This window comes from Mustela erminea, chromosome 15, assembly GCF_009829155.1.
Source record: "Mustela erminea isolate mMusErm1 chromosome 15, mMusErm1.Pri, whole genome shotgun sequence".
Taxonomy (NCBI): Eukaryota; Metazoa; Chordata; class Mammalia; order Carnivora; family Mustelidae; genus Mustela; species Mustela erminea.
The window spans coordinates 35,742,133-35,766,364 of NC_045628.1; the positions used below are offsets into that span (position 1 = coordinate 35,742,133).

General features: G+C 33.7%; 1 long non-coding RNA gene across 1 annotated transcript; it reads right to left on the reverse strand.

Moving 5' to 3' along the window:
- Nucleotides 1–3,396: 3,396 nt before the first annotated feature.
- LOC116574009 lies at nt 3,397–23,201 on the reverse strand. The gene is made up of 3 exons (XR_004279100.1): nt 23,121–23,201; nt 4,891–4,898; nt 3,397–3,407 (listed from the first exon to the last, which is right to left on the reverse strand). It is a non-coding gene; the product is annotated as an uncharacterized LOC116574009 (long non-coding RNA).
- Between the last annotated feature and the right edge of the window lie 1,031 nt (nt 23,202–24,232).

A 24,232-nucleotide genomic window follows, 5' to 3' on the forward strand; every position in this document is an offset into this window, starting at 1 on the left:
TCCTATTAATCTCTATAGTTCCTATTGGAGCAAACCCTTTAACAAAATACTTCTAAGTAGATTGACTCCTTTGGGTCAGGTTTCCTACTAATAGGAAGTGTCTATGAGAAGGACTGTGTGATCTGGAATGCTTACTCTGTTCAGGAAACATGAGAATTTCTATGCTCAGGGAAAAATGTTGAATACATCAGTTGTTGGAATGACACTCAAGAAAATCAACATCTTGCAGTAATTTCTATTAATGATCTCTTAGACTTTCATTCTTCCTAACTACATTTATCAAGAATATCATATTTTATTTTGGGAATCCTTGCTAACAACTCCATATACTGCATAAAAGATTATATATTTTATGACTGAGACTTTCTTCTTTGTCACCTTTGAATGAGGCTGGTTTTTTATTTCATAGATTAAGTAACTTTTGTGTCCATAAATGGGTTAATTCTATAGGGATAAATAATATTTGAATTTTTATCACTTGTAAATGTGATAGTTTTCTATAGTTAAAGGTACAATAAAATTTTATCTAAATACCATAAAATGTGTACTTTATACATATAGGGAACAGTTTGGTAGCACATTTCAATATGTAAAATGTATTCATCTATCACATTATCAATTCTAAATCTAGAAAATCTTTTTACAGAAGTACCTGCATATATATGTAAATACAGCTGGCTCCTTGTGTAAAATAGCAGACTAGGAAACAAATTCATTACCTGTAAGTGAAAAATGGATAATTGTAACCATACTGTGGAAATCTATGTAGATGCCAAACTGAATAAAGTAGATTTGTAAGCATTGATGTAAAAATATCTCCAATTCAGAGATCTCTACATACCTTTATGTCTATGAAGATAATGATTTCTTCCACACCATACTATTAAAATGATGGCTTTTGAGGTGGGGAGTATTAAAGTATAATAGAGAAGAAGGAATTTGCTGAGAAATTTTTATTTTTATTTTACAATCTTATGGATTGTTACATTTATTTTAATGTGAAGACATTTACCAATTATGTATCTAGATTTAAAATTTTTCATTAAATTGTAACATATATATGCAAAAGTGCATGAACTCTAAGTTTTCAGCTTCTTGAATTTGCACAAAGCATGAAAATGCTCATCTATTCAGTACCTGGATCAAGAAATAGAATAATACTAACAACCCAGAAGCCTCTCTCCTGTCCCATCCTAGACAATACCTCCCAAATGGCAACCACTATCCTGATCTTAAATACCACTGATCCCTGTTGCCTGATTTTTTACTTCCATAAATGAGATGTTTCAGTATGTGTGCTTGATTTAACTTTATGTTGTTGCATATTTGAGTTTTTAACAAAAATTTATTTAATCCACAAGTTGTATAATATTCAGTTCCGTGAAAATACTATGCATTATCCATCCAAATGCTAAAGGACATTTGGATTGTTTCCAGTTTTTGGCTATTACAAAGAGCTGCTGTGAATGTTCTGCATGTTTCTTACTGAACATAGGCACATGTTTCCGTTGGCTACATACCTAAGAATGCAATTGCTGGGTTATGCTGTATGCATTTGTTCAGGTTTTATGGATCTTAGCAAACAGTTCTTAAAGTAGTTTTCAAATTTTAACACTTATTGGCAATGTATGGGAGTATAGTTGGTTTGATATATTTTTTGTCTTCTTCATTTTAGAAATTTGACTATTTATGTAGTGATATTTCATTGTGGGTTCACCTCTCATTTCCCCTATGACAAAAAAAAAAAAAGATAAGCACCTTTTTGTTCATTTATATAACCACTCCTTAAAGTGTGTGTTTGTGTCCTTTGGCCCATATTCTATTGTGATACCTCTTTCTCTTTTTTTCCCCCTAGACATAATGAGGAAAAAATATATCATTCACTAATAAAATTATTTATGTTTAAGTTATATTGTGATGATTTGATATATGTATACATTTTGAAATGATCACCATAATCAAATTAATTAACACATTGCTCATCTCACAATATTTTTGTGTGTGCATTTGTGTGTGTGTGTGTGGTGAGTACACTTAAGAGTAATTCTTTTAGCAAATTTAAAGTATAAAATACATTATTCTTAACTGTAATCACCCTGATTTACATTATATTCCCAGCACTTATCATCTTATAACTGGAAGTTTATACCCTTGGAAAAATGTCCCTATTTCATCAAGCCCTCAGCCCTTAGTTACCCCTGTGGTAATCTCTTGTTCTTTAAGTTCAACTTATTTAGATTACATATATAAATAAGATCATATGGTATTTATTCTCTGTCTGGCTTAACTCATTAATATAATGTGCTCCAGGTTCATCCATTTTATTGAAAATGGCAGGATTCCATTCTTTTTCATGGCTGAATAATAGTTCACCATGTGTATACGTGTGTATTCTTACATATATGTGTGTAGATATATATGTACAGTGTGTATACACACATATATATTATATGTATATATATAGTGCACAACTGTTTCCTTCTCTCCACATTCTTGCCAGCATTTGTTATCTCTTGTCTTTTTTATAATAACTATCCTAACAAGTATCAGGTATTTGCCTTTTAATTTATTATTTCTTTTGCTATGCAGAAACTTTTTGGTTTGATATAGTCCCACTTGCTTATTTTTGCTTTTGTTACCTGGATTTTTGGGATGATATACAAACAATCATTGCTAAAGTCAATGTCAAGGAGTTTTTCCTCTATTCTCCTCTAGGAGTTTTTCTGTTTCAGGTTGTGTGTTTAAATCTTTAATCCATTGTGAGTGATACTTTTATATGCAATGAGATAAGAGTGTAATTTTATTCTTTTGCTGGAAATATCCAGTTTTCTAGCACCATTTATTGAAGAGACTGTCCTTTCCCTATTGTGTTTTCTTGGCTCCTCTGTCAGAGATTGGTTGATCATACATGTGTGGGTTTATTTCTGGGCCCTCTAGTCCACTCCATTGGTCTATGTGTCTGTTTTCATGCCAGTACTACACATTTTAATTATTATAGCTTTGAAATATAGTTTGAAATCAAATTTCATGATGCCTCCAGCTTGCTTTTTCTCAGGATTGCTTTGGCTATTTGGGGTCTTTGTGGTTTCATAGACATTTTAGGTTTTTTTTTTTTCTATTTCTGTGAAAAATACCACTGGAATTTTGAGAATTCATAATCTACAGTTTTCTTTGGGTGGTATGTACTTTTAATAATTTTGATTCTTCCAAACTATAAATACAGACATCTTTGCCCTTATTGGGATCCTTCAATTTCTTTCATCAATGTCATGGTTTTCAGTGTACAGATTTTTCACCTCTGATTAAGTTTATTCCTAAGAATTTAATTATTTTTGATGCTGTTATAAGTGGGATTGCTTTCTGAATTTCTTTTTCAAATAGTTTGTTGTTAGTATGCAGAAATGAAACTAATTTTTGTATGTTGATTTTGTATCCTGAAACTTCACTGAGTTTATTATGCCTTTATTTTTTTATTAATTTATAGGATTAATTTGTATATTGGAAATAAGTGTTCTGTCAGATTATGTAATACAAGTATTTTTTTCCTTTTTTTGTAGTTCTCTTTTTTTCATTAATGTTTCCAATAGTGTCCTCGATTAACATAATTTTTAATATTAATGAAGTGACTTTTGTCAATGTTTTACTTCTTTATATATTTTGTATATTATATAAGAAATCATTCTTATGCCCATGGCTTTGGAGATATACTATTTTTTAAAACATTTTTTTTTAAGATTTTATTTATTTATTTGACAGAGAGAGAGATCACAAGTAGGCAGAGAGGAAGACAGAAAGGGGGAAGCAGGCTCCCTGCTGAGCGAGAGCCCAATGCAGGGCTCGATTCCAAGACCCTGAGATCATGACCTGAGCTGAAGGCAGAGGCTTAACCCACTGAGCCACCCAGGCATCCCTTTTTTTTATACACTTTTATTGTGTTGCCTTTTATTCAAATCTATAAACCACCTGGGATTGACTTTTATGAATGATGTGAGGTCAAGATTCACCTTTTTTCCCAGTATGGATATTCAATTAACAGAGTCCCATTTGCTAAACAGTCCATGACTTCTTCATAGCGTTACATTTTTCACATTTGAGTTAAATCAAGCGACCATAAATATATGGATCTGTTTCTACATTATTTATTTTGTTACACTGGTCTGTTTGTTTATCCTGGTGCAAGACCAAACTGTCTTCATTGCTATAGCTTTACAACAGGTCCTCAGGTCTGGTAAACTTATGTTTAATGTTTATAATATCTTGATCCTAGAGTGAGTAGCCTGGGCAATGTGGAAGCTATCTTTACATATTCAGTGAAACTTGGGAGAATGGGGCATTAGAATGTGTACTTTTAACTTTCAGTATTTTTTCCCAAAGGAAGAATACTTATGTAAGTGGCTGAGTGTGTTCCTCAAATTATCTGACTCTCTACAGGCTTGTTTTCTGCAGGGAAAAGACATCTGGAAAAATACAGCCATGATTTAGTTGCCTAGATAATATGAAACTTTCATTTTCAATTTTCTTCATTCAAAATAAAAGTGCAGTGTTGTTTTTTGTGCAATGTAACCAGCCACATAATTGTATTTCCCAATTTTACTTAAAGACAAAACATGTTCTTTGATACATTTCTAGAAAAAATCTTGCCCCCTTCTTCTTATACACTTCTCTTCTTGCTTAAAATATTTTCATTGTGTCTGGAATATTGAGCAATCATGTTTTTACAATGACTTAAGCTAAACTTGGAGAACACAGACATGAGAATGAATACCACAAGCTAAAGGAATTGACAGAGAAAGATGGAAGTATGGATGTGGTTGATACAATTAAATTAATTAGGCATTCTTGGACATCACTCTTTGGACTTCTTGTAACATGAGAAATATCTAACACTACTTGCTGGTCTCACATGGTCTGGTATCACATTTTCTGCGGTCAATGAAGTCATAATAAGGGGCAACTCTCAGTTATTCACAGTAGACTTCTTTCTCCCACCTGTAAGGATTATCTCCTGAAGTATACTTATTGGGGAATGTATAGTTATTTTATTAGTGCTAAATAGGTATCTCAGTGTATTGGTGTTCCACTTTTATGTGAGGTGGTTCATTGTTTTGTTACTACTTGTAAGTAAAATATCCAAGTTTCAAAGAATGGTTTTATACATGAGGAAAGATTTCAGATTATCTATAAAATACAGTTGCTCTAGAAGACTTTCATTCCTCTGAACATTTATAAGTAAGAGATCAAAAGTGGTTTTATAGTTAGCAAACAATTTGTTTATGTAAATCTGGTCATTTAGGCAAACTAATGCATATTTGCCTTTAACAAACAGATTAAAAAAAATAAAGCAAATCAGAAAGCATCAGTAAAAACAAAAACAGGTAAAATCACTGTCCTAATGGAATTTTAAATTTAAATTAAAATTTAAAAGGTAGTAAAATACCAATTTTGAAATGAAGTACAAAGAACCAGTAGCTCAATTTCCACCATTCACAATGACTCCTCAAATTACTAATTTATGCCAGACCATACTCATTTTAACAACTTTACAGTTTAAAAAAATACAGGCTTTGTTGTTGTTGTTTGTTTGTTTTTTAAGTTGGGAAAAACATGGAATGAACTGCTTATATTCTCTGTAGTTAATTTTGGAATGTCTCCCACCTCTCACTTGGTGACACTAATTTTCTTCCACCTGTTGGAAAATTAAATAAAATATGAGCTGTTGTCCATTATGATTTGTAGAAATGGCAAATGCAAATCCTTAGTCCAGTTTTCTTGGAGTTAAATACTGTGACTTTCCGGGTTTTGGTTCATGTGTTTTTTGGTTTTTTGGTTCATGTTTTTTTTTTCTTTTTAAATAAATATCAACATTGAAATAAGTGTTGTATTTAAACTTTTAAAATTTTAAATTTACATCTTTTAGTTTTTAAATTAATTAAGCTATTAATTAATAAGGGAACTGACTAATATTTAAGTTCAGATATTCCCCATCATTTCTTTGGATTTAGCAAGCTGATAGAATAATTCCATTGAAGGAAAATCTTAAAATCATGCTGATTCCTTCAGTCTTCAATATTTAAAATTAACAAAAGAAATTCGTACATACATGCTTGGGAAAATCTCTTTTATGCAGAGAAAATAATCTATTGATAAATGTATTAAAATGGTAAATGAGATGCTAATAAGGGCCTATGAAGAAAATAAAGTAAAATAATATGATAAAAAATGTGTGGGAGGAGCTATTTTTTAATTAAATTTATTTGTGTTCAGCATAACAGTATTAATTATATTTTAACCATACCCAGTGCTCCATGCATCTGTGCCCTCTATAATACCGACCACCTGGTACCCCAACCTCCCACCGCCCCGCCACTTCAAACCCTTCAGATTGTTTTTCAGAGTCCATAGTCTCTCATGATTCACCTCCCCTTCCAATTTCCCCCAACTCCCTTCTCCTTTCTAACACCCCATGTCCTTCATGCTATTTGTTATGCTCCACAAATAAGTGAAACCATATGATAATTGACTCTCTCTGCTTGGCTTATTTCACTCAGCATAATCTCTTCCAGTCCTGTCCATGTTGCTACAAAAGTTGGGTATTCATCCTTTCTGATGGAGGCACAATACTCCATAGTGTATATGGACCACATCTTCCTTATCCACTCATCCATTGAAGGGCATCTTGGTTCTTTCCACAGTTTGGCGACCGTGGCCATTGCTGCTATAAACATTGGGGTACAGATGGCCCTTCTTTTCACTACATCTGTATCTTTGGGTAAATACCCAGGAGTGCAATGGCAGGGTTATAGAGAAGCTCTTTTTTTAATTTCTTGAGGAATCTCCACACTGTTTTCCGAAGAGGCTGCACCAACCTGCATTCCCACCAACAGTGTAAGAGGGTTGGGAGGGGTTATTTTTGATAGGGATGAATTGTAATTGAGCTAACATCTTATATAATTTAGGATAAATATACAGCTCCTATAACAAAGTCCCAACTGAAATTTAAACCATTTTTTCTCAATCATGTAACAGTCTTTGGGTTTGCAGTCCATGTGATTGTGGTCCATTTTTTCCCTGGATTTTGGCTTTTCTCCATCCTCTCACCCTCACCCCCAGGACACTGTCTTACTGCTCACGTCAATAAGCATTCAATATTAGATGTAAAAGGTTCATATTCAAGCAAAGAGAAAGAGAAAAGGAGAAAGGAAACACAGGTCTTTTTATTGCTAGGACATCATGGAAAAGTAAATCAAATCCTGTCTATTTACACACCATTGGCCAGCATATAGTCGCATCTGGTACAATGTAACTGACAAAGGATTTCTTCATTTTTGCCATATTCAGTATTTGAGTTCCATTCATAAGGAAATGCTGCATGAATAATTAACAGAGTTTTACGTGAAATGAGGAGAAGGATCAAACTCTGTTAAAATTTTGGGAAATGGTTTTCAGGCCATCATTTCTTCAAATATTTTCTCATTCTGCACCAATCACTTGGCTTCTCTTTCTAGAATGCTAATGAAGTTATTATTATACCTTCTGATATTGTCCCATTGGTGCCTGATCTCTGCTTATATTTTCAGTCTTTTTCTCTTTCATTGTTAAGACTGGGAAAAGTTCACTGAGTCTCTTCTATACCATTCTCACATCTATTATGAAAGCCATGCAATGAAGCTTTTTTCTCCTATATTGTATTTTTCAGTTATATTTATTTCCATTTGGCGCCTGATTCTATAATACACCTTCTATTCCTCTGCTGAAAATTTCTATTAATTTTGAGAGTGACCAACTTTGGCTCATGGAACATTGTGATGAAGAGCTTTAAGTCTGTCAGATGATGTTAACATCTGAGTCATCTGGGATTAACCTTTTTTTTTTTTAAAGATTTTATCCATTTATTTGTCAGAGAGAGAGAGAGCGAGCGAGTACAGGCAAACAAAGTGGCAGGCAGAGGCAGAGGGAGAAGCAGGCACCCGCTGAGCAAGGAACCCGATGTGGGACTCGATTCCAGGACACTGGGATCATGACCCGAACTGAAGGTAGCTGCTTAACTAACTGAGCCACCCAGGCATCCCTGGGATTAACCTTTTTATCATGATTTTTTCCCAGTGTTGCACAGATTTTCCCAGTTCTTTCAATGTCAAGTTATTTTTTGGCTTTCTTGGATATTTTTAATATTGAAAAATCTGAGTCCTGTTAAAATCCTTTGAAGAATACTATACATTTTCTTCTCTGTTGTTTGAGCAGGCAATAGACACAGGTTGAGATCAAAAGTTTCAATTTGCCTTCAGTAGGCAATCCTTCAGAAGTCAGCTCAGGGTTCAAAGTCCATACTCTGCTATTTGAGTTTCCTTGTGCCTGTTCATTCAAGGCTTTGTGTAGGATTTAGGTGTTGGTGTCAACAACAATCCAGTTCTCAAAGCTTTTATCATGCTTATTGGTGTCAGTTCTATTAGTGCACAGATTGGGGTGAGCCTGGGTTTTTGGCAGTTCAGATAAAGTTTTTAAGTATACATTCTCCTCTCTCACTTTCCCAATCCTTCAGCCACTTTTGGCTCTCTGTGACCCCTTTTCCCAGTCTTCTGGTTTGCAAGCCAGAGTTTCTCATGGTTTAACCTTTTGTGCTGGTGGGCAGTTTTGCAGTACTGTGGCCGCCTTCATACAAAGCTAAGAGAAAACTGACAAAATAACCTTGATCTCCCTCACACTTTTTGGGACATTGGGGTCCCTTTCTTGATTCCAGAGGGAGGGTTTTTTCCTGAGATTTCATAAACCCTGCCATGGGAGCATAGAATCTTCATGACTAGAGCTTTCTTGGGACAGGGTTGAAATAGAGAAGGAAAAATGATTTTCCTCCCAATCCATTCTCTGGCTGACAGATGTTCTGTTGTCCCATTTTCTGTCTTGAAAAATGAAATTTTCCTTCCAATTTTCATTGTCCACTTCTTCAACTCTTGGGTAAAAACCAGGAGATAAAGGGAGGGGGGAAGTAAAGTCATGGCATTTTCTTTCTTTTTCAAGTTTGGCTTCCTTGCCTAATCATCTGCTATTGTTTACTTTCCATAGTAATGTAGTCAATCTTTGTATTCTGTCCAAAGGTTTTATTATGATCAAAGGGGAAGATAGGCTGTTATAAGTTTACTCCATCTTAGTCATCCCTGAAACTCTTAAGTTTTAATATTTTATCATTGATGATTTACTCATCAAGCTACCTTTTGGTTTACATTTTTGGTGTATAATTTGCTTAGTGTATTTTTTGGGCTTCAGTGGAAAAGGGAACTTGAAATATTTGGGTGTAGAGAAGAAAATTATGGGGAAATTTAATAGAGATTTTACTTAGTTTAGGCCTACTATATGCTTAAATTATTTTATACCCAATTTTCTGGGACAGAGTGTGAAATAGGCAATTACTAGTGTTTCACTGATTTGTGCTAGCTGGTTGTGGCATTGTACCTGTATCTTGCATTCCTCATTAATCTCATTTCAATGTTAAATTGACATAAGTAATATGTTTTTTTCAACTTTGACTTCTCAAAATGTATTTTCTAGAATTAAAAATAACCTCATAACTTCGTGGAAGAAACGGCAGTGATAAAAGCACATTAGATTCTGCCATTTAATAAAGTATTTACCTAATGACTATTTTTACACCTACTTCATACTCATGTAACTTTCTAATATTTCTTTGAAATCTGATTATATTTCATAGCACAAAAACTATGTAGCACTACACAAAATAGAAAATAGGAAAGTAAGATAATACAACATATACCATGGAGAATATTTTTAATAGTAAATTAAAATTGTTCTGCAAAATTTTTCTGGTGCCTATTAGCATTCTGAAAGATGCTTTCAAAACCACCCTTTATTCTGCCTCCACTTGGTAACTATGTGTGAAATATTTTGATACAATGAGGAGGAACATTGTCTAAACAATTACTTTTTCCTGTTAGTAAACTTTGTATGACTCTATTACTCATAAGCTAAATTTGGACAAAGCAATGGATATAGCAGACATTCAATACTATTCTGGATGGATATAACCCAATCTATATAGCAGTATATTTCCTGGAATTGTTTTCAACAAAAATTCTGCACTTTTCCATGAACAGTAGTTCTCATGTACAATGTTAACCTCAGAACTGACAGGTCAGACATTCCTATCCTCTCATGTCATGAATACTGGTAAAACTCAGAGCTTGATTAAGTTTGATAGACTTCGTGTAAAAAAAAAAAAAAAAAAAAAAAAAAGACAGGTTTCGTGACTCATTTGAATTTATGGCAATTATTACAATGATTAATAAAAGAATTCAGTTTAAAAAATTCTATTAAATCCCATCTCTGCATAAGGACCTGCACAGAGACTACAAAATAAGAAATATATGGAAGTAGCAAAATTGATATCCTTGTGTTCAAGAAACTTATAATTCTAGAAGGGTATATTAAGAAGTTAGGAGAATATTTTTAATCACTAGTGGCTATATAAGAAAATTACTATTTATTGAGAACTTACTATATGCCTGGTCTTCTTTTCTGCACTTTAAGCTGTTATGCTGTTTTATATGAAGTATTTTCCCAACAGTAGAAAGATAGAGTTTAATTTAATCATTTTCCAAATACCTTCAAAAGGTTTAATAGTTTTCCAAAATAGATTCAGTGTGAAGCTTATGATATACTATGAGGCCTCAAACAATATTTTGGGGAAACTTGCCATTATCGTTGCAAACAAAATGCCACAAGAATTGAGGGGGGGGGCCCAAAACTACTTGTTTGATCTCAAGTAGTTCATAGAAGTGGTGCTATTAGATAGTGGTAGGATTTGTTTAGAGTGCAGGAGAGGGCACTGTATAGAGCATAACCCAGAACCTGGAAGTAGAAAAGCTAAAGATTTGATCAAGAAATTGCTAATGGAGTCATAGAGTATTCACAGTGGGATAGTGATATAGAAACAGTAGAAAAAAGTAAGTTTCATTTGAGAGGTTTGTCATTCATCAGGTAGGTGATATCTGCTATAGTTACTTGACAGGAAGAGTGAAGTCATCATGGTTTATCAAGATAAATCATAATTTCTTAAGTAAAATATAAGAGACTGGAGAAAAAGAATCTAGATAAAATACTGTTTTAAGAGTTGAGTCAAGAGGATATTAACAAGGAGACAGATGTGAAGAGTAATAGAAGAGGTAGAATCTATGGGACTTTAAAACTTGCCAAGTATTTTTTGTACATAGAACAGGGGAAACATTAATTAAATAATACAATTTGGGCTTTTATAATTGAAAGAGCAGAGGTGGCCATGAGGGAAAAAGAGAAAAAAAAAGATAAATAGTTTTAAGAAGATGATATTTTATATATTAGATACATTTAATTTGAGGTGAGAATGGGGCACCTATGTGCTTTTATCTATTAAAACACTGGAGATTCTTTTGGGTTTAGGGTGAAGATCTAGGCAGGTTTGAGATACCTCATTATGTAATATTTACAGAAAAATGATCATTGAAACTCTCACAGTGGGTAGAATCACCCAAAAATCAAGTGTATTGGAAACAAAAAATTTCAAAAGTCCTATACATTTAGAAATCTAGAAAACAAACCAAAAATCAACAGAAGAGAAAATCAAAAGCTATATTTTGCCCATTAACACATATAAGCAGAATTCAAAAAGCAGAAAAATAATTGTATTTCCCTCTTTTTATGCTTAAGTGCTATTACATATTATCTCACTTAATCTCAACAACATTCCTCTGAAGTGGGGCTATCATCCCTTCATAGAGGAGAAACTTGGAGCTCTGATGGGCTCCTCTCTGATCACAGGGCCTGTGGATGGCTGAAGTCAAGATTCACACCAAGCAGCCTTTATCTAGATTTTGTACTTTTAATTTTGATGTTTCACTATTTCTTGGTTATGGACAATAACTTATTTTAATAAAAATATTTTATTTTACAAATATACGTAGTTGAAGACTTATAGTCCTTGTTCATAAGTCCTTATTTTACTCTTGGTATCCTTTTAAGCAGAAGTGACCAAGAGAGAGAAGGATTAAAAGTGAAATAAGAGAGATTTCCAAAAGGGGTGTAATCTCTTTAGGGTGGTATAACATCACAATATAAATATAGATATTTATATGTTATTAATACCATGTTCCAAGAGTGACTTTTGTATAACTGATATAATTTGAATTTGTTAAACTTCTAAACAGTGCATGCAATAAATTTCTTATTTTAAATTATTCATGTGATACACACACTATGTCCAAAAAAGTGTGGATCCTCCTAAGAGGTAATTGTTTTTTTTGATAGCCAACAAACTTTTTATCTTGGTATGAAGACTTTTGCCATACTCTAAGAAATTATTAATGAAGAGAATAGGATGTCTAGGTATTGAGATAAATGTTGAGAAAACCACAGTGCTCTCTGCTGTACATAGTGATTCAAGTAAGAATTTTAGGACATCAGTAAGAGGATACCAGGAGCTTCCTGGGAAGGTAAAGCACTAAGAGGAAGAGAATCAAGAGACAGCAGACCTATAGTCCCAAAGGAATTGTTGGAGTTTTCTCTAAGGAAGTAATGTGTACCCCATATTATAAACCCCTTGTTCCATCACGAGGTTGGAAGATATGGTAACTTTTAAATAGCTCATTTATGTTTTGATAATAGTAAAGTTTGGATTTGGTCAGACCTAAAGAAAAGGACTGTGGAATTATTGCATATGAGTCACCAACCTAAGAAGTAGGTTGATGCTTTTGACAAAAGGCAGAATGGCACGGAAGCTGAGTGTGGACTCTGGAGCCAGACAGCATAGGTTTGAATCTTGCCTGTGCACTCACACTAGCTATGTAATAGCTAGATAAAGTTTGGGTGCTCTGTAGGTTTTTTGTAAGGATTACATTAGATTATCCATGTAAGGAGTTTAGAATAGTGCCTACGGTGCAGAAAGTATTCAGTGGTTTTTCACTTCCCAGGATGAACTTCGAATAAATACTTAAAGAATATTTGCTTTAAGTGGTGTTCACTTATTCACCTTCCTGTGGTAGGTCATTGGGTTAATTCTTCATTCTGATGAACTCTGAATTATTCTTACTTTGTACACTGTATTTAGATGCTCCAATATTTTCACCATGAAAATATATTATCTTGAAGTGTTAACCTCTGTTACATATCCTTTCTAGTTTTAATGTTATCTTTTTCCTTGTTACAATTCTCTCTTATTTAGATTTATGAAAGTTTGTCTATTTTATAGATTTTTTTCAAAGAACCAATTTTGGTTATATCCGTGAAACTTATTTCTTTATTATTTTCTGCACTATTATTTTTTCTTTTTAAATACAAGCTAATTTTTTTTAAGATTTATTTCTTTTTTCAGAAATAGAGAGAGAGTGGAGGAGGGCTTAGAGGGAGAGGGGGACCAGCAGCCTCCCTACTGAGTGGAGAACCCAGACTCAGGGTTTGATTCCAGGACTCCAAGACCATGACCCCACTCGAAATCCACAGTCAGATGCTCAACTGACTGAGACACCCAGGTATCTTGATTACTTTTTGTTTTTAATCTCTATTTCTAAAAATTGCTTTTGCTTCTTGTTATTCTTCTAAGTTTTGGAAGTGTAGGTGGATTCCTTTATTTTCATCCATTTTAATTTTAAATTAATAGACTTATGTCTTAATATATTACAAGCAATAGTTTGGTGATATCATATAGGGTTTTAAAAAAATGTATAAGTATTAGTACATACACTTGACATACTTAATAATTTCAATTTTTGTTTCATTGTTACTCAATAATTATTTAGTTATTCCTTAAAAAACAATATAGTCAATATGAGTGGATTGGGGAGGAGAGAAATGGTATCCTTCTTTACTATTGTCTGATTTTCTTCAATAGTCATCTGATGTATAGCCTATAAAATATGCTTTTAAAAATTATTAAGATTTCTTTTGTACTTAAAGTTTCATTTCCAGGACAATTTCATATATTTTAAATAAATGCATTTTCTTTTGGTACATTCAAATGTTCAATGGTTATATTATATTGACACTTTAATATCTATGCTTAGCTTTATCTTAGTATTTTGTTATTTGATATGTCAGTTGCAGAGGGAAAATTGTCATTATATATTTCACTGTATATGTTCCACATTTGCCATTTTGCCCTTTCTTTTCTTTTTTATATTTCAGAATATATACTGATGAACTATAAATTTTAGCAAAATAAAAAAACATAATCCATCCAATTTTGGCTTGAATACTATTCTGCCTGATATTACTAATGCTAAATTGCTTTCAATTTGTAAACATTCCTTGACATACATATATATTTTCTTAAGTCAATTATATTAAATGTTGAGATATTGTGTGTAATACTGCTATTTAATTTCTCATATATAGATTTTTATTTACTCATCATAGATTTCTTTTTAACAATGTTGGATAATCTACATCTCTTAATAAAGGTATTAAATCAACCTCATTTGTTAAGATCACTCATAAATTTGGGTTTGTTAATATGCTATACTATTATTTCTTTACATTTTCTTGATCTTTTACCCTTTACCAAAACCTGTAAGGTTTTTAGTTTTTATCATTTTCTTTCTTCCTTTTTTCTTCCTAATGGCGTAGGGAATATATATCCCATTTAGAGTCTTCTAGTCATTTGCTGTTAATCTTCTTTTGAGACCTTCCATCTATATCCTGCCTCAATCATCACTCATCTTAAGATCAGGGGAGATAGGACAGAATTATAATAATGTTTAAGCAAAGTATTATATGGAAAATTATCCTTGAATATTTTTTCACCCGAAATATCTTTATTTTGTTGTTTTTGTTGTTGTTACACATAAATGAGAATCTAAGTGATTTATAAAACATAGTTTAACATTATTACTTCTTACCAATTTGTTATATGCTTTTTTAGAACCCTGATTTTTTTTAAAGTTTTATTCACTCTACAACATTTTAGGATCTTCTCTTTATCTCTTTGATGTTGAAATGTTAAGATTTGTGTGTAGCTTTTTGCCTTTTCTATTATCCTGCACATTATTTAATGCACCCTTCAATCTGAAGACATGTCAGTTCTCAACTCTTTTCTTCTATTACTTCCTTGAATATTTCTGCTTTTATCCACTTTTGGAAACTTTTATTTATTTTTATTTTATTTCGTTATTTTAGAGAGAGAGAAAGTGGGCAGGGGAAGGGGCAAAGGGAGAGAGAGATTTTTTTTTTAAGATTTTATTTATTTATTTGACAGGGAGACAGTGAGAGAGGGAACACAAGCAGGGGAAGTGGGAGAGGGAGAAGCAGGCTTCCGGCCAAGCAGGGAGCCCAATGTGGGGCTTAATCCCAGGATGCTGGGATCATGACCTGAGCCAAAGGCAGATGCTTAATGACTGAGCCACCGAGGTTCCCCAGGAGGGAGAGAAACTTAAGCAGACTTCCTGCCCAATGTTTAGCTTGTAGCTCAACTTGGGGCTTGCTCTCACAACCCTCAGATCATGATTTGAGCTGAAATCAAGAGTTGGGTACTTGACAGACTGAGCCACCCAGACACCCCTAAAATATTTTTGAAAATACAATTAAAAAATAAGAAGTTCCTCAGCATCCCTGGGTAATTGCTGGATTGTATAGCAATAATTCTTTTTAAAAGGATTTATTTATTTATTTGTTTGTTTGTTTTAGAGGGAGAGAGAGAGAGAGAAATAGCGAGCGCGCACATGCGTGAACAGGAAAAGAATCAGAGATACTTTAAAAGCAGACTGCCCCTGAGGACGTAGCCCAGTGTGGGGCCTAACACCCAGCTCGATCCCATGATCCTGAGATCATGATTTGAGCTGAAATCAATAGTCATATGCTTAATCCACTGAGCCACCCAGGGGATTCTGTATAGAAAGAGTTCTCATGGAACTTTTATGACGTAAATTAGAGTAAGTGGTCTCTCATGCTGTCCTTCTATTCATCTTTCAGAATCATTCTGAACTGATGCAGAATTCAGATACACCATCATGCGTGACTTCTAAGAACACATGCTCTGGGAGCAGATTAATTAGGATCAGATAGCAGTTAGTTCTCTTATTTCTTGGCTGTATAACCTGGGGGTTATCATTTAGTTTTTTAAACAGTAAATTCCTCACCAGCTAAAATAATGTTGAACTACCAATATTTATTACCAATTATTTTGGAGATTAAATCAGATAATGTATAAAGGTATGGAATAGTGCCTGTTACATACTTTTTTGTTTTGTTTTGTTGTTGTTGTTAACCATTATTGTTGTTGGCTGGTTTTTCTAAAATTTTGGAGATTCTTAATAGGGACCAATAGTTTCTATTGTAGAATTGTGGATTACCTTTTCTGGGAATTAGTAGTTACTTAAAATATGGTCCTACATCTTTCTCTCCAGGCACTAGGTCCACTGCTATAGTTTCACTTAAGTATCACTATCACTAATGTTTAGGTCAATCTGGGAATGAAGGAGAGCCTGCCCCACCTAGCTACATCGATGAATCTTCTTGATTTGTCACCTCCTAAAACCAATGACACTGCTGATTGACTTAAGTTCTGATCTGTCCCCAATGTTTCCACGTCTGTCATATTTCAGCCTGCATGTGTTTAGGGTTCAAATATCCTCCAGTTTTATCTCTCTGTGTTTGTACCCACATATATTCTAACCGTTGGGATTCTTCAGTATTTGTGGACCACTGAAAATGCCCTTATTTTTCAAGCAGATGAATTCTTCTTTAATATATATTTTCTGTTATTTGTGAGTTTTGGAGTAGAAGGTATAGAAGGAGGAGTAGAAGGCATAGAAGTAGAAGGAGTAGAAGGAAGACTTCGGTCCTCTCAAACAAATCTCAACAGATTTTGGGGAGTGTCCTTAAAATAAGTTTTTCAGCTTATGTTTTATGGTCTACCCATTATCCTTGCCAGTTTTTTTTTTTTTTTTTTTTTTTTTTTTTTTTTTTTTAATCTCTTGCAACTATATGACTCTGGTGGAGGTTCACCCTTGGATATGGGGACTTTCCAGTTCCCAGTTCACTCATAGGCATCAGTGTTCCAGCAGCATTCCCAGGAAGCTGGTTTGTATTCTTGAAAACCCATACAGACCTTTTCATTCTTTGGTTTCAAGGAATCAATTACTTGTCCAAACCATTCTCCTGGCCTTCAACCCTTGCTGTTCTTCTTCATAGACATTAATATAGGTCCTTGAAATGTATTTACATTAGCCACAGCCTGACAGGCATTGAGCCATGTTTCTTACAATTCTACATTGTAGCATAATATTTTTTCTCTTATGGTAATCTTAAGAAAAAAATACAAATAGCTCTTCCATATTGAAAAACATATATCAATTATTTTCAAAATAATCATCTGCAATTTACTCTTAATAAAAAATTATATTCCACTTAGCTCATAATTTTGAAAAGTAAGATTAAAGGATTAGTAAGTATTATTTAGAGGTCTTTTCTGCCAAGTATTTTAAAATATTATTTAATCTTCAAAATAATTCTATGAAGCAAGTTCACACTCATTTTACCAAATAAATAATTGAGTTTCAAGTATAAGTAGCTTGTCAAAACACCAAGGAAGGGGTGCCTGGGTGGCTCAGAGGCTCAGAAGCCTCTGCCTTCGGCTCAGGTCATGATCTCAGGTCCTGGGATGGAGCCCTGCATCAGACTCTCTGCTCAAGAGGGAGCCTGCTTCCCCCTCTCTCTCTGCCTACCTCTCTGCCTGCTTGTGATCTCTCTCTCTGTCAAATAAATAAATAAAATCTTAAAAAAAAAAAAAAAAACACGCACACCAGGAAAGGCTACATGTTAGATCAGGGATATATAGTCTACTGAACAATAGAGTCTATTCATTCAGTTCCACATAAGCAACTATTAAATGAACACCTTAAACAAAACATCTCTTCCTTTTTTTGAAGATTTATGTGGATGTCATATATTACAATATAAAAATACATATGGCTACAAAATAGACTCAACAAGAAATGATTAGAGAATGATATTTCTCCATTGGGGGAAGGGGTTATTCAAAATGTACACATAAATCTTTAGCCTGGGACTAAAAAGGAAAATAATTGTGAATATTCTAACACTTGATTCCTTTAATCTAGTTGTCCTTAATGATGAAACTCTAATATATTTAATTCATTTTTCTTTAAACATTGAAATATATCAAAAGAGTAATAGTTTAAAAATCATAATACATTGAGTGTCTTTTATTATTCCCACTAAAAAAAATAAATTTCAGAATATAGGGGTCAAAAGTACAATGCCTGCAAAATTAATTTGTATTATTAGGCCAGTTATGTTTTAGCTAAAGCACTGAGTGATGTTAATACGTGCAAAATAGTATCATAATATTTATAGCAAACAGAGTTGAGCTTTGGTACAAAGAGGGAAATGAGATTCCCAGATCAATTTCAAACTATTGTATTGTTTGAGTCATTTCAAATGCCTCCTCTGGGACGTTTTAGATCGTGGGGTTCAGGGTAATTATGCCCTCAATACACATGGACGTTTTCAGGATATAATCATTAGTAAACATGGCTTATGTGATTTATCATTAGTTAAGGAAAATATTCATTGGAAAATCAAATAATGAGAATGCCATGTTTCTCTATAACTTAATAAAGTCAGTACAAATTAGATAATTCAGTGGCAATTACATATGCGGATTAACACTGAAGAAAGTTAACGCAGGCTATTATTTTTAAAATTGCCATAACTTGAATGAAGTCAAAATGTACTTCATGAATGTGTTAGCCTCCAGATCAATTGTGATGGTATATTCCTTGAAAAATAATTTGTTTTTAAAAATTGTATCCTTCAATAACTGAGCAGAAATGATTATGATGGTATGTGGTTTTCAATTTAGATGATAGAAATAAGGATTTGATTTATAGTAATCCAAAGGAGAGGAGAAATATTTGCCCCATAGGGCAGAAGGTGGGAATGTTTATTTAAAGATGTCATGGAGAGCACCGTTGTGTTGGATGATGTAAATGATTTATATTTTTGGCTAAAAATAGGATCCCTCTATCACATCTTCAACCAATTAATTACTTAATGTTCCAAAAGGCTGAAATAAAGCGGGAAATATGAGTATATTTTTAAGCAAGGATTTTTGTTTTTGCAATAGCCTAATTTAAACGTGTTAAACCTGGTAAGCTTATTTAACTTATATGAAACCAGCATTCACTGTGGCATGAGCTCGAAAGTATTGAGGGAATTCTATTGAGGTCAATCAACCACTAACTTTACCTAAACTTAAGAAAGTGAAAGCAATCTTTAAAATAATATTGCCAGAGACTAAACTGTTAACTTCCATTTCAGCTGGCAGCTCCTGTATTTTATTGTTCTCAGTGTACCACAGACAATTGTGTAACTGCTTTCCCTCTGGAACCTCTATAAAAATAGATTCATATCTTAAAAAGCTGTCTAAGGAAGTAGGGTTTTAAGTAAACAATATAATAACTTGTCTTAAGGCTAATCAGAGTTTTCAAATATCAGAGAAACAAGAGAAGCAGTTGGGTTGAATTTTTAGTTACCACTTCTTTAAATGAAATAACTGTAGCCTAAATCTTTTGAAATGTAAAATAATATAGCTTATTTGAAATTCTCATAATTATAAAAGGTTAGCATTTTGTGTGTGTTTCTCTCTATTCTCCATTGAAGTGTCTCCAATACACATTTTAAGTTAATGGACAATACATTTGTGAATGCATGGAATCACAAGCAAGTTAGTAAATACAGAAAACATTTTGAGAAGAATGAATTGAAATATAATAGATATGTAGATAATGACACATTTCAACTGAGAGTGTGCAATAGTTATCTTCCAAGCAAAGTGTAAAGCTTGATTGAACAAAAGATAAAGTTAATACTATCTAATAAGAACAGACTATTATAGATCAGTGAAACTGCAAAACAGAATTATAAGACAAGGGCCAAGCCACATTATCTAAATTAACATTTTTCCAGCATGAACAAGAAGGGCCACTGTAGGAAAGCAAGAGCTAAATAGTATGGCCTGCATTTAGTCAACCTGAAGTAATTATTAATTTATGGTTGTCTGTGATTTTAATGAAAATGAAAGCTGTGAGGAAAGAATTGAGAGAGATAATGTGCCGTGAAATTGAGTTTCATTTATTTAGGGGCCACCTTTTCCTTTTTTGTTGTTGTTAAAGGAAAGAAAGTTAATGCAAGATGTCCACATTAAAATTTCACTAGGATTATGTAACCACCGAGTTAAATGGTAATCATTATATTCGAGCAGAGTTAATGCAAAAGAAATTGAAGCCTGGATTTAGGGCCTATTGGCAAGGGCAGGAGGAAAAAGCCACCGATGGGCCGAAATTAATGTCAGAGTAATAATTATTGTCTTTACAGATATGACGAATCCAAAAGCTATTTCGTCAGATGTTTTATCCTTATTGTCATCATTTGAAAATGCCCCTTTTGGTGATGGCACTGTTGGGAGGAATATATTTCAAGAGTAGGGAGGAAGCCACAGGAGGCAAAACAATCATCAAAACGCAACCTCTTCCTCTGACCTCAAACAAAGTGTTTCTAAATAGTCTTAAGAGTGACAAGCCTTCCAGAGAATAACAGGCATGTCTAGTGTAATAGTGTGGAAAGAACAACAGTTCCTGAATTGAATTTTGTATTTTCACTCTGCAAAAATAACCACTCTGTTTCCAGAAACATTTTTAAACAAGTTGAGTAATTGTTCTAAATTCCTTTCACTAATTACAGTAGTAAAAGTGCTGTTCAATGACTGTTCAGCATTTCTTTACTTTTATGAAAGGATTTTCTGATATTTTAATTTCCAATTTTAGGAAATATAAGAAAAGAGTCTAAAAATGGGCAATGTCAAGATTTATCCCAATCTTAGATGTGGAGAAGTTCTTTGCTTTAGAAAAACTTAGGTGAATCCCATGGAATGGGATGCATTAAAAGCTTTCAATTTTTCTTGAAAATATTGTTGCAAAATATATTTTATCATATATATGTTATGTCCTATGCTTTCTAGGTTGGACATAAATTTATCTATTAAGAATATATTGACTACAGGGCATTGTGGGAGAAACAGAAAATACTTGTCCTTTAAGCATTAAAATGTAGTAGGGTCACTATTCCTGTCTATTCTTTTCTCTTAACTTCCTTTCCTTCCTTCTCACATTCCCTAGTGCCTGCCTTCCTTTCTTTCTTCTACTGAATCTGCAAGCATTTACTGGGCATTTATTGAGTGTTTGACATTGTGCTGGAGTGTTGGGAATACACATTTAAGTAAGCATACACAGGTGGGTACCCGGGTGGCTCAGTCTTCAGTGTCTGACTTTGGCTCAGGTCATGATCCTGGGATCAAGTCCCAAGTTTGGCTCTCTGCTCCACAGGGAGTCTGCTTCTTTCTCACCCTCTGACCCAATCCCACCCACTCATGCTCTCTCTCTCTCTCAGTCTCTTTCTCTCTTTCTCTAATAAATAATCTAAATAATAAAATCTCTAAAAAGAAATAAGAGAAATAAGTAAAGAAGCATTACTTCTATGATTAAGGAGTCTATCTGTACAAACGATTCCATGCTGCATATGGTAGACTTCTGCAAAAGAGGAAAGCTCTAAGTAAAATTGAGAGAATGTAGTCTTGCTTTCTGGGATGAGAGGAAAGGATTGATGGTTTTTTTTAGCATTTGAAAGGCACCTTGGTGGGTGAGAAGAATAGAGCAATTGAGAATATTGACAGGAAACAATGGAGAGCAAATGTTTTCGAGGTACAAAATGGGAGGACTGGAATTCAGATTACCATTTTCCAGAAGCTACCAGAGATCTAAAATACTGGGAATAATGCTTAGAAGAGTGTATTAAGAAGGCTATGTGGCAACTGAAGCCTAAAATGGGAGAAATAGTTATGTCTCATCATTTGGTGCTTAGGAATAAAATCAGGCAGATTTAAGACAATAGGGCAAGGTGAAGGTGGGTAGAGATGGGATAAAGTTCCTCTCCTTGTGGAAGAGAAGATATTAGCCATTTTTGTTTATTTTATGTAAGCTATCTACTGGGACTATAGTGTAGGGAAAGCAGTGTGGAAGTAAAAGCAACTGATACATTTTACTTCATGACGCAAAGACAACTCTGAGTCCCCAGATGGTCTAGTAGGACTCAAAGAGCAGAAATTCTGGATGGTTCTGATCTCAAAGATCCAAAGAGCTTACTTGCCTACATGGTTTTCTAATGGAGAAAAGAGACTTAGGTTGTATTAGCTTGTCTTTCCTGGGCAATTCCCCATGTATTTGCACAGAAGAGCAACTCTCTGTATGAGATTGATAAATAAAATTCTGTATGGACTTGGGATTGTTTAGCCGATGACTAAATATCACTCCAACGGCTTCTCCAAAATTTTCAGGCATTAGAATATCCTGAAGTAAGAACTTCCCAACCCAGACAAGAAGTGCCATATTTGATTAATATAATAAGGAGATAATAGCTCAACAGCTCAATATTACATTAGATTTAGGTGTACAACATAGTGATTCAACAAGTCCATAGGTTATGCTGTGCTCATCACAAGTGTAGCTGCCATCTGTCACCATTTAAAGCTATTACAGTATCACGGATTGTATTCCCTATGCTACACCTTTTATGCCAGTGACTTTTTGTTTCTATTATTTGGAAGCCTGTACCTCCTATTTCCTTTTAACCATTTGCCATCCTCCCACCCACTTCTTTTCTGGTAGCCATTAGTTTGTTCTTTGTATTTGTGGGTCTGTTTCTGTTTTTCAACTCGTTTTGTTTTGTTTTGTTTTAGATTCTACATATAAGTGAAATCATATGATATTTGTCTTTCTCTGCCTGAGTTAGCTCAATACACTATAGGTCCATCCATGTTGTGACAAATGGTAAAATTTTATCCTATTTTTACGGATAAACAATGCTCCAGTGTGTGTGTGTGTGTTTGTGTGTGTGTGTGTGTGTGTGTGTGACATCTTCTTTATCCATTCATCTATCATGGACACTTGGGTGGTCTCCATATCGTGGCTATTGTAAATAATGCTGCAATAAACATAGGCATGCATAGGTCTTTTTGAATTAGTGCTTTCATTTTCTTTGGGTAAATACCCAGTAGAGGAATTATTAACTCATGTGGTAATTCTGTTTCCCATTTTTTGAGGAACCTCCATACTGTTTTCCACAGTGGCTGCACCTGTTTGCATTCCCACCAACAGATCACGAGGGTTCACTTTTCTCTACATTCTTGCCAACACTCATTATTTCTTGTCTTTTTGATACTAGCCATTCTGATAGATGTGAGGTGATAATCTCATTGTGGTTTTGATTTGCAGTTCCCTGATGATGAGTGATGTTGAGCAGATGATAGCCCATTTGAATGGAAAATATTCCTTTGCATTCTTAGATAAAACAAGGAGAAACAGAACCTCTTTCTTAAAATGGAAAAATGGTTTTGTAATACTACTTGAGCTGATCTTTCTGCACATTCTTGAACTGAGTGCTCTTTCTCCATCTCCTGCTCATCTTGAAAATGTCCCTGGTGAAGAATTTCTTAGTACCTTCTCTCAAACTAAGAGCTCTCGCTGTACTTTTTTTTCCCTTTCCCTGAAAATGCAACATTATCACTTCTTGTTCAGGTTAGTGGTATCTGTTCCTACAGAGTTTCATACATGCTTCTTTCACTTTAGGATACCAGAACATTTTATCATTTAAAAGACACATGCAATAAATGATGACTGAATGCTAAAACTAAGGAAACCAGACCAGAAAAGAAATTTTGAGGATCACGATTTCTCCTGCTTAGATAATGCAAAGATTTTGGAATGGTCATGACTCAATTTAAAATACAATTGAGTTGTCCTCAATTGTATAAATATCTAAATATATTTGTTCATCTGTGAGGGCATCATAGATAGGGAAGGGTAAACATTTTTAAGAGGGAGACATTCAGCAAAATATGAGGATATCCACTATTATTCTATTGTCCCACTAAGTTTCATCAAGAAAATGAGAGAAAATAAAAAGAAAATATTTTTGATAAGAAATAATTATGAAAAAATATTATTCGAGATACGCTGAATCATTTATTAAAAAGATAGAATTGATTTGTACTAGCACCATGCATTTCCTTCAGAATACTTTCTTATTGAAGAGAAGGAAGTAATGAGTCTATACTGTTAGGTTTTCAATAGGTCAGTCATATCCTAGTGCAGTTTAATTTTTACATTTACACAATGATGAA